Genomic DNA, 13608 nt, shown 5'->3' with positions numbered 1-13608 from the left:
CGTTATGGGCGTGCCAATGCAAGTGGCTACGTACACAGACGCACGTGCGCAGGCATAGGAGGCCGTGGTCAGATGGAGACACTGCCCCTGCCATGGGGCTGGTGCAAGTTTTGATGGTGCGACCTATAGTGGTGTATAATGACGCACCAATCGGTATTACAGTGCGCAGACAGTAAAAGTGGGCATCTCAGTCCCTGCACATCCGGCTGAATGTATGGATGTACACAAGGGAAGGGGTTTGTAGTGGCATTTGCTTAAATCCCCAGACAGGCGACCGCTAATAGATGCTGCTGCTTGCGCTTTTGTGCGCCACTCATCAGATTCAGCCCCGTGTGAGTGTATTTGTAGCCACAAATATCAGCGCTGTATAATAAAATGATAAAGCCAAACAATAAAATCCAAGTTTATTTCAGTTTAAAAAAAAACAGACATAAGGATAATGGGGTTGATGCTGAGTTGTACGCATGGCGTATCTTACCTGAATTCGCACTATTATGCCGTGGCAATTGGCGCACGCAACTATGGGCCTACCCTCCTGGAACATCCAGGAGACTCCAGAACCTCGGTGATTCTCCCTTATGCCCAGAAACGTGGGCAAGTCTCCCAATGGCTGCCGCCACCGCCCACTCCCAGAGTGCAGTGGGTGGTCCCGGGCAGCTAGACAATTATTTATTTATTTTATTTATTAGCAGTTTCTTATATAGCGCAGCAGATTCCGTTGCGCTTTACAATTGGAAGCATTAATAGAACAAAATTGAATATAATAACAGACAGATATATAGGTAGGAAGGCCCTGCTTGCAAGCTTACAATCTATAGGGAAAGAGATAGCCAAGGATAGGTGATATATAGGATCATGTCACCATGCCCCCCCCCCACACACACACACAGTGCCCACCTACCTGTGCCGGTGCGGCCATGATCCTCTCTCTAACCCAGACTCAAACTTGTCTCGTCTCCGCCACGACAGTGAGAGCTATCAGATGGTGCCCCCGCTCCCACTGTGCATGGTAGACCATAGTGCATTATTATATATAGAGAGCCAATGGAGAGGTCAGCTGGAGAGATAACTTTAATCAGTAATTAAGGTTGGATGACTAGGTCTGCATCAGTGGACCTTAAAAGGGCAAATATCAAAAATTTTTACTACTTCATAGAATCTGGTTAGAGATGTAGCAAAGCCCTCAGATGGGGGTTTGAAAGGGGGGTATATTGTATTTCTAATTGAGGGTTCCTGTGTGTAGATTGAGGTACAAAGACGCATCGGCTGGGATGTGAAATCAGCAGGAGGCGCCTGCATGCTCTTGTCATCCGCTGCACGCCTACAAAACGAGGTTGGCACGCCCCCATTTTGTAAACTGCTCCACATCACCGCCCACTCCCCGCCCCCAAACGGCTGCAGACAGTCACTCACATAGCCGCGCTGCGTTCCGACGACGCAGTACTGGTCCTGCGCATTCGCAGTTCAACAGACATCGGAGATGTACGTAAACCATCGGGTGTGCGTACATCTCTGATTAGGCGTGGAGTCCGTTTAACAAAATAAATAACTCTTGCAAACATGTTCTCTGCATGAAAGCAAATGACAATCAGCAATTTGCTCCCAAACGTCGGAAAATGGACAAAAACTTGTTTGAACAAATTGTTTAGTTCAAACATTTAACAAACTTGTCTGACCGACCATTTTCATCTGTTTTCTGGCATTCAGGAGCAAATTGCTGATCATCACTTACTCCCATACGTTACCAGATTTTCATTCCAACCAATCAACTAGTTGGATGGTTGGACAGAAAATCTTTACGTGTGTATGCAGGTTTAGATTTGCGGCCACAGGCCTACCTGGGTGCAGGTGCGTCTTAAGAGAGGAGGAGGCCCGTGTGCACTCCCTGTGTGGGGCCCCCTCCTCTCTCCCCGGTGGCGGGCAGCCGACTGACATGGCTAGCCAGCCACCGGAGCCCTAGTAGACTCCGGAGTCTACTGCGCATGTGCAGAACGCTGGAAAATGGCCGCGGCGGCCATTTTTCTGGCATTCGCATGCGCAGTAGACTCAGGGCACACTCTAGTGCATATTTTCGCAAGTCTGCTACATAAGGAATCGCAGTCGCCATTTCCAATCCTGTCCCCCTTCCCTCAACGCATTTCTCTTTTAATGCCCATTACCGCTGCTATCAAACTTTCTACCTTCTATTCACAAGTTATCCCGCATCCCACTGTCGCTGTAATCTATCACATTTAATCTCGTACAGTATATCAGCAGCTATCCTCTTTAATATATGATTACAAACAGGGCTTTACTGCAGTGTGTGCTCTCCCCTCAGATGCTGACAGAAAGCAGCGTGCCACTGAAATTAGGAATTCTCTTTAAGCTTCTATTCGGTGCACTTCAGTGGTAACGGGTGTGAAGTACAGATTCACTGCGTCTGAATCAAAGAGATCCTGGAGCACTTTTGAAGTTTATTTGCTTGATATATAAGATGGGAAATTAGTTTACTAGAAAACTTGTAATAAGTTTCAGAAGGGATGATATTTTTCCAGTTTACCGCTTACTGCCAATATAACATTATTATTAAGTTACGTTTTGTTTGTAAGGTTCCACAAGGGTACCGTAGCACCGTACATGGGAATACAACTGACAAATGGATGCAGCAATACAAACTAATACAGACACTATAATTATAGTGTGCATAATAGAATGTTGTACCCAATTTAAACACAGATTCAGTTAGCAGCGAGATTTACCCATACTTGCCTACTGTTCTAGAACAGCCGGAAGGCTTCCGAAAATTGGGGGGCGCTCCAGGCCACCCGTAAAAGCAGGCAAGTCTCCTGGCCAGCGCCTACCCCCTCCACCGCCGCAATTCGCACTGAATCGCGTCATCGCGGCCCTGCTCCCTGCTTCACAGTGCTGGTAATCTCGGCATTGTGTAGCGTGGCGCAACCACACATGCCCCTGCTACGCCCCTAATGCCCAGCCACCCCCGCCCCTATGATGTGTCACCTTGCTAGGCATTCTGCCCCTCTCGGTGGGGGCAGCCAGAATTTCGGCAAGCATAGATTTACAGCACGATTGCAGCTTTGCGCTATTCAATTACTGCCACTAGTATGCTCGGTAAACCCCAGAGGGTGAACGTAACTCGGATTTTTCCATGAAGCCTACAGGAGCTGCGAGGAAAAAAATCAGCGTTAAGTGCACCCTCTAGGGCAGAGGTGGGGAACCTTTGTTCTGCCCAGGGCCATTTTTATATATATATAATTATTCACGGGCCCAGTGCAGGCCACATCCCCTCCGTGTGACATCACACGGGGGCAGGGCCACAATCGTCAGTGATTACAGCAATGCCCAGAGTATCCTGAGGATCTGTAAGGGCAGCGGTGTGACCGCCTGAAGTGTCCTAAGGAAACTCCAGGCGGCACTGCTGCATAGATTCTGGCTGCAGGGAGCCATTCTAGGAACCCTGATAGCCAGGTGAGGCTAGCAGAAAAAAGCTCAAAGGGCCAGACCAAATGATTCCGGGGGCCTTATACGGCCCCCGGGCCTGAGGTTCCCCATCCCTGCTGTAGGGCTTACTGCACGGGGTAGCTCCATAGCTCTGGGCACTTATTCTGGGAGCTATGGATTACCAAGTGTTAACCACGGGCTGGAAATTATAAAGCAATTGAATAGCTGAGTCTATTAAGCCCGGGGGCTGCAGCCGCGCAGTAAGACTCGTGATAAAATTAAACCTGCCCCTAATTCTATTTTTGTTTAAATAAATGTTATTAACAGCATCATGTGGTACAAAGATAAAGCAGATAATGAGTGAGCAACAGGGTGTTGTTCAAATTAGGGATGTGCAGGCTCGGATAGGTTCGAGTTTGCACGCCGAGTTTGGATTTTTCCCTCCAAAAATCGTGTCTCAGAAAGAGGCAAAACGTCATCTTGCATGGACAAACATCATCATTCCTGGACTTTGGGCCTGGTTCAGACCCGCTCGCGTGCGCATGCGCGAGACCCGGATAGCGACAGGCACTCCTTCGCTATGGGTCTCGCTACAAAGGGGGCGTGCTGTCGATGGTGAGTGACAGCACGCCCCCTTTGGCGGGCGTGCCTGGCCAGACGGAGGCGTTCCCATGGGAACGCCTACCATCTGGGGCCGGCCCGACTGACATCACAAGTGATGTCACTGGGAGTGCTTTTGGCTCTGATAGAGCCAAAAGCACTCCTGGGCTTGCAGCAGACGAGACCCTACCACAAGGGTCTCGTCGCAAGCCCGATGGTCGCGATGGTCTTGACTTTAAAATGTAAATGCTCCCAGCACCTATAATTTGTTAAAACAACTGTAGTGGCCCCAGTTCACTTATGCCACACCCTAGTGATGTAGCTATGTGTAGGGGAACTCTTGTGTATGGGGGCCCCGGATGACCGACATACTTACCGACATTTAAGGACTCCTTTCCAGCAGCCGGAGAGGAGCCACTTCTCTCAGGTTCAGGGGGCGGGGCCAAAATATTGTCATCATTAGGCCCCACCCCCTTTACAGAAAACCACAATTCGAGGGTCCGTGAGGAGGGGCGGGACTAAATTACGCTAGTCTCGTCATTTAGCCCCGTCCCCTCCCTACGGACTGGCACATTTCTCGGGAAATCTCCTCATCTTGCCCACTTCACTGGGAAGTGGGCAGGATGCTGGAGATCTGCCTACTCTTCCAGGGAGACGGGGGGGTTACCCGAAAAATCGTGAGCCTCCCGGGAGAGTAGGCATGTATGATGCCCGCCCTGGCTGCCCGGCCCTGAGTATTGTGTTTAGTATGCAGAGCACACAATATACGATGCGAATACCCACCGACTGAACGACGCAATGTAACGTTACATCACGCCGTCCGTACACACACTGCACAATCCGATGTACGACCACGCGATGTATTGTGCAGCACAGCACATGGGACGATGCGATGAATGACTTGTGTGCAGGCGCAATCAGGCGTACCCACTATACGATCCACATGATATTTTGTTCCAATCCCCGTTGAGGCGATATATATATCATACGATATATTTTATTGTGTGTACCCAGCTTAAGCGTAAGCGCCCTTTTTTCGGATTCCGAAATTGACTTTGTATTTGTGTTTCTTGAGTCTTGGTTATACTCGCAGGTTTCCTCTTAGGGCAGTGTGCAATGGGCACTTAGTAGGCGTATTCTTTATTTCTGCACCCCTGCTCCTGTTGTACAGTTTCATTTTGAATCTCATCACTGCTCAATTCTCCGGGGAAGTAAGCCCAAAGCGGAAGGATACCCTACTCTCAGGAGTCTCCCCGATATTCTGGGAGAGCAGCCAAGGGTTCTGTGCTTACATGACTGGTGCACTTTTACAGAGGAACTTTGGGCCTGATTCAGACCCGCTCGCTAAGATGCATATTCTTGCTGCTGCCGATGGTTTGCACTGCGCATGCGCATACCTTAGCGAAAGTTCTCAATGCGTTCGCTTGCTGCACATAGACAGCTCAGCAGAGTGACTGACAGGGGAAGCCGTTTGTAGGTGGTAACAGGGGCTTGCCATTAAAAATGGGGGAGTGGAGGTGCAAACGTAGGCGTGCCTGAGCATCTCAACGGCGTGTTACAAGTGTGCATAATTATTAGACAGCATCATAGTACACGTCACCTGGCTTGTTTTTACACTGAAGTGCTCGCAGTGCTTGCGGCAGGGTATGGTCAACCTCAAGCGCTGCGATAACATCCAATGTTACCCGATGTACCGATGGTTGCATACACTTCCTGGACATGACGTGCACAAGTGGGCGTCTTAAAACAAGCTGGTGGGTGTCTGCATACACTATGTGATTGCTCTCTAAAAGCTGGCCATAAACGCTACAATTATCGGAGCGATAATTGTAGCATGTGTGCGGGCGACCGAGGGTTAAATATTGTTCGGTCGGGCTTGTCGGTTTGTCCAGCATGCCCGTCCGATGAGATTTTTACGGGGTAAACTGTCGGCCGCATCGGGCAGTGTATGCCCAGCCGCGGCCGACAGACAGATATTTCCTGTGTTCCTTCCCATGGAAGCAACAGGGAAAAGTCTCTTCCCCCGGGGCCGGAGCACAGATTTCGGGCTAATACACTGTGAGAAATCTCGCAGTGTATGCCGCGGACATCTGTGGCTGGCAGGCTGCCAGATAAAATGTCTGTTGGTCTGACAGACATTTTATCTGGACGTGTATGCTACAGCACTGTCTACGCAATTTGCATACACATCATGTGAGCGGTCGCATCTAGCGAGCGGCTCTGAATCAGGCCCATTATTCTAAATGGTGCACTTCCACCGAGCAAACTCATTTATAAATAAAACTAAAATAATTACCAGGACAGCCATGTAAATAGAAAATACTCATTTATGAAATTAAAAATTTGCATAGGTTTTACAATCCACTCACTGGGCCTGATTCAGAGCAGGACGCTCTGACAATAGCGCTTGCTCTGAATCAGGGCCGTCCTAGCTGAAACTGGAGCGGCCTCCTGGCCGCTCGCATAGCTGTGGGTGACTACCCACAGCTTATGCGAGCGTCCAAAAAGATGGTCACGATGGTCAAGACCATCGGGCTTGCGACGAGACCCTTGTGGTAGGGTCTCGTCTGCCGCAAGCCCGGAGAGCTTTTGGCTCTATCAGAGCCAAAAACACTCCCACTGAAATCACTAGTGATGTCAGTGGGGCCGGACCCAGATGGGAACGCCTCCGTCTGGGCAGCCACGCCCCCGGCACGCCCACCAAAGGGGGCGTGCTGTCACTCACCATCAACAGCACGCCCCCTTTGGTGCGAGACCCATAGCGACGGCTTGGCCGCCGTTAATCGAGTCTCGCGCATTCGCACGACGGAGCTCCCTCCATCGTGCACATGCGCACTTGGGCGCCATCGACCTGCTTGCGAGCGCTCGCGAGCGGGTCTGAATTAGGCCCACTGTTTGCTTATTTTCCCAAAATTAATAACCTGGAAAGAATGAACTAATTGACATTAAAGGTATTTTTTTTTTCACATAAAATAATCTTAGATTAATGCAATAGTAAAGAAGTAAGAAAATCATTAGCCAGTAACGCTAATAGAAATAACCATACACCCTTATCCGAGAATCGCACAAGGTTAATATAATTGCTTATAACCTAATAATAAAAACTATGAAATATTGGCCAAAACATGTGATGTTAGTGACCCTCTGATACATATAGCTCAACATGTCATAGCTGCTATAAAGTGTTTATGCGCATTTTGCTTTCAAAACCCAACACACGCTCTTAGGGCCTGATTCAGAGCCGCTCGTAAGCGGCCACTCGTTCGTTCCGATCGATGTTCGCACATCTGCGCATGCGTATGGGTTGTAATGTGCATGAGCCAACCAGTCGGTGCGAACAGAAATCGTGTGCTCGCAAAATAGCGAATGCCTGCTAATATGAGTGACAGGAGGAGGCGTTTGTGGGTGGTAACAGGGGAAGGTGCTTGAAAACGGGGAGTGGAGATCCGAACGCAGGCGTGCCAAACGGTCAAAACGGGCGTTTAATGGGAGTGCATAATTAACAAAGCAGCGTCAACGACCACGTCACTTGGTTGTCTTTTAGCCAGAACTGCTCGCATGATTGCGGTAGGAAAATGCTACCACAAGAATAGTGAGCAGTTCATACGCCGTTCGATGTACTCGAGTACATGACGAGATGACGTATGATGCGAGCGGCCAGGGGGCGTTTTTTCAAAATAGCGAGCGCATGTTTCGTTCGCTCGTTCAGACATAGAGGCGTCAACAGACCGCAAATTTAAATATCCGGCCTCTTTTTCAGAACGACCGTCCGCAAATAGTGTCTGGCTCTGAATCAGGCCCTTAATCCTGATGAACTGTGTTCGGATCTCCACTCCCCGTTTTCAAGCACCTTCCCCTGTTACCACCCACAAACGCCTCATCCTGTCACTCATATTAGCCGGCATTTGCTATTTTGCGAGCACATGATTTCCGACCGCACTGACTGGTTGGCGCAGGCGCATTACAACCCATACGCATGCGCAGATGTGCGAACATCGCTCGGAACGAACGAGTGGACGCTTACGAGCGGCTCTGAATCAGGCCCTGAATTACATAGTTGTCTTTTCCAATATGGTGACACTGGCCCTGATTCAGAGCCGGACGCTCTGACCAGAGCGCTCGCTCTGAATCAGGGCCCACCTCCATTAATATGGAGCGTCCTCCTGGACGCTCGTATAGCTGTGGGTCACCACCCACAGCATATACGAGCGTGCAGGATGATGGTCGCGATGGTCTTGACCAACGCGACCATCGAAACTGCGAGCAAAAGCCTGCGGTTGAGTTTTTCAACCGCAAGGCCAGGAGTCATTTTGGCTCTATCAGAGCCAAAATCACTCCCACTGACATCACTAGTGATGTCAGTGGGGCCGGCTTCAGACGGTAGGCGTTCCCTTGGGAACGCCTCCGTCTGGCAGGCATGCCTCCGACACGCCCACCAAAGGGGGCGTGCTGTCAATCAACATCGACAGCACGCCCCCTTTGATGAGACACTCCGAGCGAAGAAAAGTCCTTCACTCGTCGTGTCTCGCGCATGCGCACGACGGAGCTCCCTCCGTCATGCGCATGCGCAGTGCGGACCATCGACCCACTTGCGAGCGGACAGCCGCTCGCGAGTGGGTCTGAATGAGGGCCACTGTGCACTATAATATTTGGGATTCACATGTAACATAGAGGGGTATTCAATATGAAACGTAAACTTCGCTGTCGAAGTTTACGTTTCATATCGGAGCTTTTACCTGCGTTAAAGTATCGGGCGCGCGCCCGCTTATCCCCGTATTCAATATGAAACTAACGAAAACGGGAGCCTGCGAAGTGGGATTTGCGTAAAGTTACGAAATTTTCCTTAAAAAAATTGTAGGACCCCCTTAAAGTTGTAAAAACATGGGGGATCACTATGGGTACCCCCGTTTTAGCCTGTAAATGAAAGTTGGGGATTTAAATAGCCGCAGCAGGTGTTTTTTTCCCGACATTGAAGAAGTGATGCAGAAGAGCACTTAGGTTATTTTTTTCATTTTTTTAAGTGGTCCCATCAAATTTGGGGTACATGAAAATGGGTACTAGCATAAAGTCAGTTTTTAAAGATTCTGCAACTATGCAGCTGCCGCTATAAATCTATTCTAGAAAACACCTGCCGCATACTTGCAGAATAGCCCTGAACCTATTTCCTTATTGTTAAACAATTTTTTCCCATTTTTCTTTCACCCCAATTTTTTAATTAATTTTTTGGGGTGTCCCTATTTTAAAAAAAAACTTTTTTTGACACAATTCTTTTTTAAATGTCATTCCCAGGGGTGCAGGCTATTTTTTTTATAAGCCTGCACCCCTAAACCCCAATTTTGCACTTTTTTTTCGACACCTATTCAATGGTGAAAAGTTATCCCCGTTTTTCGAACCTGCGAAAAGTCTTTGAAATTGAATACGGTGTAAAACTAAAACCTGCGATAATGATGTCATAGGTGCGATATTAACGTAAAAACTATGTTTTCGCTCCCATATTGAATACTCCTGTGTCAACAAGTTTCAAATAAATCCTGTAAAGTGCAGTTTAAATATTTACAAATCATCTTAAGCTCCCAGCAAGGGAAGCAGGGAGGTGACAGTGTTGTAAACAGTACACTGTGTATCTATCCACTTCCTCATTGCAAGCCTCTACCTGTTCTGGGTGTGTACTGTGCACCTTGAGCTCTACGTCATGATGTGCAGTTTGTTACTTTTAAATAAAGCTTGATAAAAAAAATAGAAAAAAAAAATAGGTCATCATCAGCCCAGACCCAGCAGAGAGCAGCAGCTGCCACAAGCTTGGAGTGAGCTGGGACTGAGGTATGTGCCGAGTAGGACTGTGCAGCTCAGTTGTGGGAGGCAGGGGAGAGACCCTGTCCCTGTGCTGGTCCCTGACAGTCCTGGCCAGATGTAACCATGCATCAGGTGACCCCCACCACACCACACCCTGCCCTCCTGGGGAACCTGCCTGCTGTCATGTCAGTGACTTTGTATGATTGCAACACAGTGATACATTGTAACAGCAGCAGGAAGTGACAGGAAGGCTGAGATTCCCATGTAACCAGCAGCCCACCAAGCTGCAGTTTATGGCAGTGCTGCCAGATCTCCCCCTGCTGCTGCCAGATCTCCCCCTGCTGCTGCCAGATCTCCCTGCCTTCAGTAACCTGCAGGTTATTTTTGCATTTTTATAGGTGCAGATCTGATACATTTGCAATAATCCAGGGCCACTTCCTGGTTATGGAAAAGACTACAGGGATAAACAGTGCATAATGTCCCTGTGGTTAGTTATGCTTACTCCACGCCAACAAACTTAAGGTGGACCAGTTGCTTTCCTACTTTACATACAGCCATTTAAACCAATATTAATAAAAAATGCAGTCTTGTCATTCTCTAGGAGCTGCCTGGTGTCACTAGTTCCTATTTAATAGTAGCCGGCAAAAATGGCTGCTCCACTGTGAATAGGTGATAAGAAAGAAATATAGTGTGGAGCTTGTGTAGACTATATAATTCAAAACCTGGGCTTAGCTGATAAACTTTCTCAATTCATTAATACTGTGGTTAGATCAAAATCTGTTATCCCCCCGATGGCTTGTTGCGCCTTACACTTGACAAACTTGTTGTACAGGCTGGATCAGGCCAAAGCGAAGATTTCAGTGTTCCTATAAATGGATTTAGCTTGTAAAGTAGTCGCCAGACACATTTTCCAGAGGAGCTGCAAACCCACAAATACAGTCAGAGATTCGTTTCAGGGGTTGAAACACACCAGCGCACATAATAATATGGAAATGTTCATAGATGAGCCTTATTGCCATGTTACCTGTGCTGGCAGAATTTTTCATGTTTACTCACAGCCTTAAACAGATATAGGGGTCTATTTACTAAGCCTTGGTCGGAGTTAAAATACCAGCCAATCAGCTCCTAACTGCCATGTCACAGGCTGTGTTTGAAAAATGAGTCAGGAGCTGGTTGGCTGGTACTTTATCTGTCGACTTTATCTCCTTCCAAGGTTTAGTAAATAGACCCCTTAGCACTTTCCTTTGAAACATACGCCACTTAATCCTGTCAAAGTGTATTCACCAGTAGAGATAGTGATACCAGAATTATTTTTGTGTTTTTGGAACCAGTTCCTCAGATCGGCTCTAAAGTTTTAAAATTTGAAGGCAATTCCCTGATTTAAGATTGACTAAAAGTTTGTAGCTAAATAGACTGGGTTTGAGCCGGCTCGGGCATGTGCTTGCTACAGTAAGGGCTGCTCTTTAAAAGTTTTCCAAACTTGTATAACGTTTAGGGTAATTTTTCTAATTTAAATAAATAAAAATGTGAAAAGTGCCTTGAAATGTATTTAATTTAAGCTTGAACAGGCAACATGTATGTAATACTGACAGATGGGATCCAGGTGGTCAGAATCCCGACGCCTGAATCCCGACAGGGTTAACATACCGACACTTGGTGGTCGGTATGCTAACCCTCCACCTCTCCCTACCCTAGCCCATATGCGTTCGGCATCCTGGTGGTCTGGATGACGACGCTTACCTTACCGGCAACAGAATACCAACGCCGGTCAGAATCCCGACACTGGCATCCTGACTGCCGGGATGCCGACGGTAAGTAGTGGGGTGGGGAGGGGTTAGGCACTAAAGGGGAGAGTTTGGTTTAGGGTGCAGGGAGGTTAGGTTTAGGTACCAGGGAGGGAGAGTTAGGGGAGGGTTAGGTTTAGGGGGAGGTTAGGTTCAGGCACCAGGGAGGGAGGGTTACAGTAGGGAGGGTTAGCATACCGACCACCAAGTGTCGGTATGTTAACCCTGTTGGGATACACTCGTCTGGATTCTGTCCAACTGGATCCCGAGAATCTGTATGTAATACCGACAGACGGGATCCAGGTAAGCGTCGGCATCTAGACCATCGGTATGCCGAACACATATGGTTATAGTTTATAATTTTTAAGAAACTCGAGCATGATTAGCAAATCCAAACAACTGCATACAAAGATGCAGCATCGCCCGCAGTTCAGTCGATTATCGGAGTTCTGGGTAACCTTATGGTCGCTCGGAATGGTTGCGGGAACTGAGACGCGGAGTTATTTTTGCTGCGTATGGGATCACATTGCAGGACATGACCCGAAAACAGTCGCGACGCGTCTGCATTTGATTCGTCATCCCCCATTACTGACCACAAACGGTCCCTGCCTCTTAAAGAGCGTCCGGCTCTGAATCAGGCCCTCAGTACGCTGTTGTAGAAAGGCTTTGCAAACGCGCTTTTAGTGCCACATTGAAAGGGCAGATTTGGTTTTGCTTATTTTCAATCCGTGTACCACCTTATTGCCATACGCAGGTATGTTTACCTTTCAATGCTGTGTTTGCACCACAAAGTAGAAGACAAATGCATAATTCCCAGCTGTCTCCGCTCTTGGTGGCACAGGTCTGATTTGCAGTTGGTTACTTGGCATGTTTGTCTCGAATCATGGAAATGTGGAGAGCAGATGACGCACGTACCTGTCCGGTGGTTTTGGCGCATGCGACAACTCAATAGTAGTGCACATGGCAAAGTAGTGCCCCCCCCAACCCATTTATAGCAATAGCGCCCAGGTGGCAATTAGAATTGAGAAAAACAGCTTTTCATTGCTGCATTGTACATACAACCAGGGGCGTAGGAAGCGATGGATGAACTGAAAATGGGGATAAAGCGAAGTTAGCTTTATTTGAACTCTCCAACTATTTTCTTTTTGCAAAGGCTTTTTATTTCTCTATCTTAAGGTGCCCACACACTAGGCCTTCAGGTCACAATCCGATATCGCGTCCGATTTCTCCCCCTGCTGTCGTGGGCACGATTTGGTGTTAAAAACAATCCAAATTGACCCATGATCTCTCGTGCATCCTATACTATTCCAGTGCATCGTGAGAAGATTTTCAGATCTTGCCTGCAGCAGGCAAGATCTGCAGATGCGATGTACGACCAGCGGGTGCGCGCATCAGCATCGTAATCGTGAGTAGAGACTCGCAATTGGGACATATTTTACATGATCTGCAGTCCCTGTGCGTCAGAATCGGGCTGATCGTGTAAAATATTGCCTAGTGTGTGGGCACCTTTAGAAGCCTCAATCATTTTGCTGTGACAATGTGCAGTAAGCATAAGCAGACACACGAGACCGGGAAGCGGCACTTCCCATTGACTGTTCTTGGTTGTTGTACGACAATCAGGGCCGTTGAGAGCCTGGCCCGGCCCGGGTAATGGAGGGGGCGTGTCCTAATCGCGGGAGGCATGGCCACGCCCCCTTGAAAAAGAAATAAATAAACATCTGCACACCGAGGAGGGGGGCGCTGTATGTCCCCCAGCCCGGTGCTAAGCAGGAGGGGGGTGCGATCAGTGTGATCGCTCCCCCCCACAGCCATAGGAGACTGCTCCGGCTGCTGCAGCAGCCGCGAGCGGTCTCACACAGCAGCCCAGCACAAGCTAAACTGTACCCGCTCCCCCCCCCTCTCGGCACCCATGACGACAATGGAGCAGAGAGCAAATGATTGCGACCTGCGGACAGTTTATAGCAGCAGCCTCATTGTCGCCAGATCGTAGCAC

General features: G+C 48.5%; 1 protein-coding gene across 2 annotated transcripts in view; it reads left to right on the top strand.

Moving 5' to 3' along the window:
• The first annotated feature begins 9769 nt into the window (after positions 1 to 9769).
• The window catches only part of LOC148505699 (inaD-like protein), a 319407-nt gene continuing 315568 nt past the window's right edge, over positions 9770 to 13608 (top strand). For both annotated transcript variants that reach the window (XM_088447870.1, XM_088447869.1), the window contains exon 1: positions 9770 to 9858. The gene's annotated coding sequence lies outside the window, so the exon portion shown is untranslated. The remainder of the gene's footprint in view (positions 9859 to 13608) is intronic.

This window comes from Taudactylus pleione, unplaced genomic scaffold, assembly GCF_031769625.1.
Source record: "Taudactylus pleione unplaced genomic scaffold, aTauple2 ptg000442l, whole genome shotgun sequence".
Taxonomy (NCBI): Eukaryota; Metazoa; Chordata; class Amphibia; order Anura; family Myobatrachidae; genus Taudactylus; species Taudactylus pleione.
The sequence above is the reverse complement of the archived record's forward strand: the minus strand, read 5'-3'. Positions and strand labels throughout refer to the sequence as shown.